Raw genomic sequence first — 7,236 nt, forward strand, 5'->3', positions numbered from 1 at the left:
TTCAAGGGTTTAAGGGTTCAGGGGTTCAAGGGTTCAAGGGTTCAAGGGTTCAAGGGTTCAGGGGTTCAAGGGTTCAAGGGTTCAAGGGTTCAGGGGTTCAAGGGTTCAAGGGTTCAGGGGTTCAAGGGTTCAAGGGTTCAGGGGTTCAGGGGTTCAAGGGTTTAAGGGTTCAGGGGTTCAAGGGTTCAGGGGTTCAAGGGTTCAGGGTTCAAGGGTTTAAGGGTTCAAGGGTTTAAGGGTTCAGGGGTTCAAGGGTTTAAGGGTTCAGGGGTTCAAGGGTTCAAGGGTTCAAGGGTTCAAGGGTTCAAGGGTTCAAGGGTTCAGGGGTTCAAGGGTTCAAGGGTTTAAGGGTTCAGGGGTTCAAGGGTTTAAGGGTTCAGGGGTTCAAGGGTTCAGGGGTTCAAGGGTTCAAGGGTTCAGGGGTTCAAGGGTTCAAGGGTTCAAGGGTTCAGGGGTTCAAGGGTTCAAGGGTTCAAGGGTTCAGGGGTTCAAGGGTTCAAGGGTTCAGGGGTTCAAGGGTTCAGGGTTCAAGGGTTCAAGGGTTAAGGGTTCAGGGGTTCAAGGGTTCAGGGGTTCAAGGGTTCAAGGGTTCAAGGGTTCAAGGGTTCAAGGGTTCAAGGGTTCAAGGGTTCAGGGGTTCAAGGGTTCAAGGGTTCAGGGGTTCAAGGGTTCAAGGGTTCAGGGTTCAAGGGTTCAGGGGTTCAAGGGTTCAAGGGTTCAAGGGTTCAAGGGTTCAGGGGTTCAAGGGTTCAGGGCTGAACCCTTGAACCCCTGATGTGTCTGTGCTGAGCGTTCTGAATGGAGGATTTATTTAAATATTCAGATAAATTCAACCGTTTGTTCAATAGTTAAATTTCCAGCCGTGTCGATAGAATAGACTTTGTTCTTTCCATAGACATCTGAGCATGCTCAGTTCAAGCCCCGCCCCCTGTGGAATGGGGGCAGAACATAGAGCAGTGAGTGAGACTGACTCAATATAAAAATAGATGGATTAGGCTTTTTTTTTTTTTTTTTTACACAGTTTTCCTTGTGTTTGTTTGTTTGTTTGCTTTTTCTGTTGTTTCCAGTGTTGTGCTGATTTTCCTTTATTTATTTTTTTACTGTGGAACTGTTTTATGAAGTTAAACAGGTGTTAAAAAGCAGATGAACTGATTTAAAAAACAAACAAACAAACAAACAAACTAAAACTACTGGGACCAAATTACAATACTACTTTATTTTCTTATTACTTAATTTAATTTAATTCTTGCATATGTCTTCATCTTATATATTGTTTTGTAAATATTTTGTTTACTTCTGTTAATTTATCTGCTTATTTTGTTTATTTTTCGATATTTTGTTTTTTATTTTGTCTTATTTTGTTCATGTGACTTATTATTATTATTTTTGGCTAATTATTCATTTTTGTTCATTTTATTTATCCCTTTGTCTGTTTTTGTTCGTTTTGTTGCTTATTTTATTCTTTTTTGGGACCTTGTATCTGCTTTATGGAGTTCAAACCTACACTGGACTCCAGTCACCACCAGGGGGCAGCACCAGGACACTCAGCAGGAGGATCAGATGGATCTCATGGACCCAGAACAAACATAAACCATGTAGATGTTCAGAACTGAACCAACAGGTCCAATTAAAGGTCATGAGTTCAAAGTTCAACCCTAAACTGGATCATTTAAAGAAGATTTGAATCTGACTTTAATGGAGTAAACGAGTGTTCGTTTGGTCAAAAACCAACAACAACTATAACAGATTGAACCATTTCAGATGAGTTTATATTTACACCTTCTGTTTTTTATTTATGTCCTTTAATGTTTTACACTGAGTCGTTATTATAGGCTTAATTTTTTTTATTTATTTATTTATTTTTTTTACAGTTTGTTTGTTTGTTTGCGTTAATGACGTTAATTTGAACCAGAACATGAAGGAGTTGAACAGAAATGTTCTGACTGAAGTCTGTTTATATTTAACTAAGAGTTTTCAGAGATGGTGAAGATGGAGAAGAGACCAAAGAAATAGAGGAGGAAAAAGAGGAAGAGGAGGAAGAAGAAGAGGAGGAAGAAGAAGAGGAGGAAGAAGAAGAGGAGGAAGAGGAGGAGGAGGAAGAGGAGGAGGAGGAGGAAGAGCGTGCTTTTTTTTCTTCACCTTTATGAATCTAAATCTGCTCAAACATTCTAAATATCTCAATAAACAATTTTTTTTCCAGACTGAGCATCAACATCAAACTTACACTGAACAATATTTGTTTTGAACATTAGATGTATAAATAATAATAATAATAATAATAATAATAATAATAATAATACTAATAATAAATCAATTAATTCACATAAATACAGTCTGATCAGTCTAATCAGTAGATTCATATTTTCCCACATAATCAGGGTTTGTTTGGTTTTTACAGATTTTCAGGTCTGTTTTTTTTTTTTAGTTTCTTTCATTTGTATAAATTCAAACAGTTGGTGTTTCTTCATAAATCTCCATCTGTGGATAAACTGTTGATTAATAATAATTAGTGTTGTACATAATGTCCTGTGTTTGGTTTTTCAGTTTGTTTTTACCTGTTCATTAAACTCAGATCCATCAGTGAGTTTCAAACCCAGAGTTCATTCAGTCTGCTCCATCTGCAAAAATAAATAAATAAATAAAATAAAATAAAAACATCGAACACATGAAAAACATGAGCTTCGTTTCTTATTTTGACCAAGAATCATAAACTGCAGAATGTTGAACTGAAAGAGTTAAATGTAGAATAGAATTAAATAGAATTCAGATTTTGTTGTTTTGATGCTGATTAAAGTAAATGTGTGTTCACTGATGTGTGTGTGTGTGTGTGTGTGTGTGTGTGTGTGTGTTAATTAAAGGTGGTTAATTAACAATCCTGGTTCAGTTCATTTATTCGTTTTGAGCAGAAGAAAAATAATTAAACATTTTCCGTGTACAAAGAACTAATATTAGAGCAAATACATGAATGAATAAAGAACAAGACAAAACAGCAACTGTCATGAACACTAGTAATAAAATAAATGTAATATGTTCAGTTCAAACAGGAGTGGGAAGAAGAACACGTATTAAATCAAACCTTCATCTGACATTTATACGACAGAACACAGGACTAACTTCATTAAAGCTATAATAACATCTGTTTACAGTCCTAATAATGGAAATAATCAACAGAAAACTGATGAAAACTGATGTGTTTGTGTGCACTGATTATCTAAATGATTGTCTGCAGAACTTAGAAGACAATATATTCAACAATAATCACAGACCAACAGTAGTAAACAACAAGTAAACAACAAAGGTAAGAAAGAACCAACTCACCTTCAGTGAAGAAGAATGAAAGAAAAGAAATAAACCTTTATCTGAAGTCCATCCAACTGATTCAAGTCCACGACGTCGACACACATTTAATAAAAAAAAAAACTGAAATATTTAAAGAGTTTTTTTTCCTTCAAATGTGAATTAGGTTAACTATGTGATATTATTACATAATAAACAGAATAAATAGAGAAACTGTTGAATTTACGGGACATTAATTTAGATTGTATCTGATTTAAGAAGAAACAAAATGAAATCAACTCGTGGAGATATGAGGATTTCACAGTTAACCCTATGAGGCTGTTCCAACTGTCAATCAAACACAGAACTGAGCTCCAACAAAGTTCCTTTTTATAAAATTAAATGACCTGAAACTACAGGATCTTGTTGACCTTAACAGTTATTATAATATCTAAAGCCCATGAACATATACACACTGTATTTCCAAAAGTCTTGTCTCCTCCATCCCAATCCTCAGACTCAGCTGTTCCAGTCCCTTCCATGTCCACAGGTGGATTAAATCCAGCCCTAGGCATGCAGACTGCTTTTACAAACATTTGGGACAGAATGGGTCTCTCTCAGGAGCTCAGTGAATTCCAGCGTGGAACTGTGATAGGATGCCACCTGTGACACAAATCCAGTGGTGAACTTTCCTGGCTCCTAAATATTCCACAGTCAGCTGTCAGCTGGATTATAAGAAAGTGGAAGTGTTTGGGAACGACGGCGACTCAGCCACGCAGTGGTAGGCCACGGAAACTGACGGAGCGGGGTCAGCGGATGCTGAGGCGCAGAGTGTGAAGAGGTGGACGACTGTCTGCAGAGTCAATGGTACAGACCTCCAAACTTCATGTGTCCTTCAGATTAGCTCCAGAACAGTGCGCACAGAGCTTCATGGAATGGGTTTCCGTGGCCGAGCAGCTGCATCCGAGCCATACATCAGCAAGTGCAATGCACAGCGGTGGATGCAGTGGTGTAAAGCACGCCGCCACTGGACTGTAGAGCAGGGGAGGAGCCTTCTCTGGACTGACCAATCACACTTCTCCATCTGGCGATCTGACGGACGGGTCTGGGTTTGGCGGTCTCCAGGAGAACGATACTTGTGGGAGCGCATTGTGCCGAGTGTAAAGTTTGGTGGAGGGGGGGTTATGGTGTGGGGTTGTTTTTCAGGAGCTGGGCTGGGCCCCTTAGTTCCAGTGAAAGGAACTGGGAATGCTTCAGCAGAACAAGACATTTGGGACAATTCCACGCTCCCAACTTTGTGGGAACAGTTTGGAGCCGGCCCCTTCCTCTTCCAACATGACTGTGCACCAGTGCACAAAGCAAGGTCCATTTGGACATGGAGGACAGAGTCTGGTGTGGATGAACTGGACTGGCCTGCACACAGTCCTGACCTCAACCCCATAGAACACCTTTGGATGAATTAGAGCGCAGACTGAGAGCCAGGCCTTCTGTCCAACATCAGTGTGGGACCTCACAAATGCACTTCTGGAAGAACGGTCCAAAATTCCCATGAACACACTCCTAAACCTTGTGGACAGCCTTCCCAGAAGAGTTGAAGCTGTTAGAGCTGCAAAGGGTGGAGCCACGTCAGACTGAACCCATAGACTAGGAATGGGATGGACCTGACATTCATATGGGAGTCAAAGCAGGAGAGGGAATACTGTTGGATATATATATAGTGTGTGTGTGTATATATATATATATACATACATATATATATATATGTGTGTGTGTGTGTGTGTATATATATATATATACACACACACACACACATATATATACATATATATGTGTGTGTGTGTGTGTATATATATATATACATACACACACACATATATATATATATATATACATATATATATGTGTGTGTGTGTGTGTATATATATATACATACACACACACACACATATATATATATATATATATGTGTGTGTGTGTGTATGTATATATATATATATATATATATATATATATATATATATATATATATATATACATACATATATGTGTGTGTGTGTGTGTTGGTCTACAGTACAGTCTACAGGACATGTCTGAGCTCAGGGAAAGTGACCACAATTTAAGAGGAACTGAAATCTACAAGAAAATGAAGTGTATGTATGAAGATGAGTGTCATACCCACTAATATCATTGCCTCTACAGTTTTTTTTCCTTTTTTTTTTGCTTATTTTATCTCAGATGAGGATGCATTGCCTGGGACTCTGCAGGGTGGGGTGGGTACTGTGACTTTTATGTAGAAAATCTACAAGTGTCGTCTTTTTTCAGCAGATACACCACAAAAAAGGGTTAAGGATATTTTGAATTTTTGGGCTTTTTTTTTTTTCTTTCTTTTTTGTGTGAATTGAAACACTTTTTTTTTAAAATGACCACACACTAGGGCGGTAGGGTGGTGCAGTGGTTAGCACTCGTGCCTCACAGCAAGAAGGTCCTGGGTTCGATTCCAACACCAGTCGACGGGTGGGACCTTTCTGTGTGGAGTTTACATGTTCTCCGTGTCTGCGTGGGTTCTCTCCGGGTACTCTGGCTCCTCCCACCATCCAAACACATGCACTAACAGGTTAATTGGTTAATCTAAATTGCCCATAGGTGTGAATGTGAGAGTGATTGTTCGTCTCTATATGTTCAGCCCTGAGATGAACTGGAGACGTGTCCAGGGTGTACCCTGCCTTCGCCCCTATGTAGCTGGGATAGGCTCCAAGCGACCCCCGTGACCCTAGTGAGGATAAAGCGGGTTCAGAAAATGAATGAATGACCACACAGTTTAATTTAAAAATGACACAAAAAAAAAAATGTCCTTAACTTTTTGTTTGTAGTGTGTGTCCATGGTTTCTACAGAGAATGAGGATTAAGTCACTGAATGGACAGACAGACAGACGGAGGGAGGACAAACTGATTCCACTCCCCTCAGCTGGGGGCTAATAAACCCTGTTGTATGTGATCTGATGCATGTGTTGCGCCCCCTGGTGGATGGTCCCACCACTGCAGCCTGTGAACGGAACACCTTCAGCCCTTTGGTTCACAGTGGACAGATGTTCTCCAGCTGTTCTATTCTATGTTCATGGGTGTTTGGTTGTTTTTGTTCCATAACCTCCTCAGACCCAGGGAAGGAAAGGTTTGGGGGCTTTACATTAAATAACTACCTTGATTGGAAACAGCTTCTTTATTTTTTTTTTCAGATACATTTTTAAAAAAAATTTTTTTTCTTTTTTTTGTGGACTGTCCTTTGCAGTGAACTGTTTTCTTTTTTTTTTTTTTAAGTAAAGCTGTGAAACTTTTGTCCCTAAAAAGGACAAAAAAAGCATCGCTGGGTCTCGGGAGGATATCAGCCGACACAGTGGACGCTCATGCACCATCCCATAATATTCTGACATTCATACCATTACTGTTACTGTGCTGTTCTGAATAAACCTGATCTGTAGTGACATGTTTGAGTGGAAATCAACTGATAAGTTTTAGACTGTAATTAACAGGGTTTTTGTTTTTTCTGTATTATCTCCATGAACTGGGTCAAAATAGCCCAAAAATTTTAAATATCCTCAACTTTTTGTTTGTAGAATATTTTAGATAAATATTGATTGGTTACGTCGAAGTCCAAATAAAAACTGTACAAACGTGTGAACAGAACTAGTCGAACATCATGAACCCGGTTCTAAAAGGACAGTGGATCTGAGGAGGATTTACCTGAACCGGTTTGGACTTTATGGACTCAGCACAGACTCCAGATGAAAGGTCAAATATAGAAATTATATAAATTAAATTCATATTAGACAGAATAAAGTGTTCAACAAAATTCAATGAAAACAGTCCAATCCCACAGAGGTTCAGATCCTCTGTGGGCCGTCACGGTTACACTTCATACATTTATTGAGGAGAAGGTGGTGTTGACAGAGTTCATTAATGACT

The sequence above is a fragment of the Sphaeramia orbicularis genome, chromosome 19 (genome assembly GCF_902148855.1).
Source record: "Sphaeramia orbicularis chromosome 19, fSphaOr1.1, whole genome shotgun sequence".
Classification (NCBI taxonomy): domain Eukaryota; kingdom Metazoa; phylum Chordata; class Actinopteri; order Kurtiformes; family Apogonidae; genus Sphaeramia; species Sphaeramia orbicularis.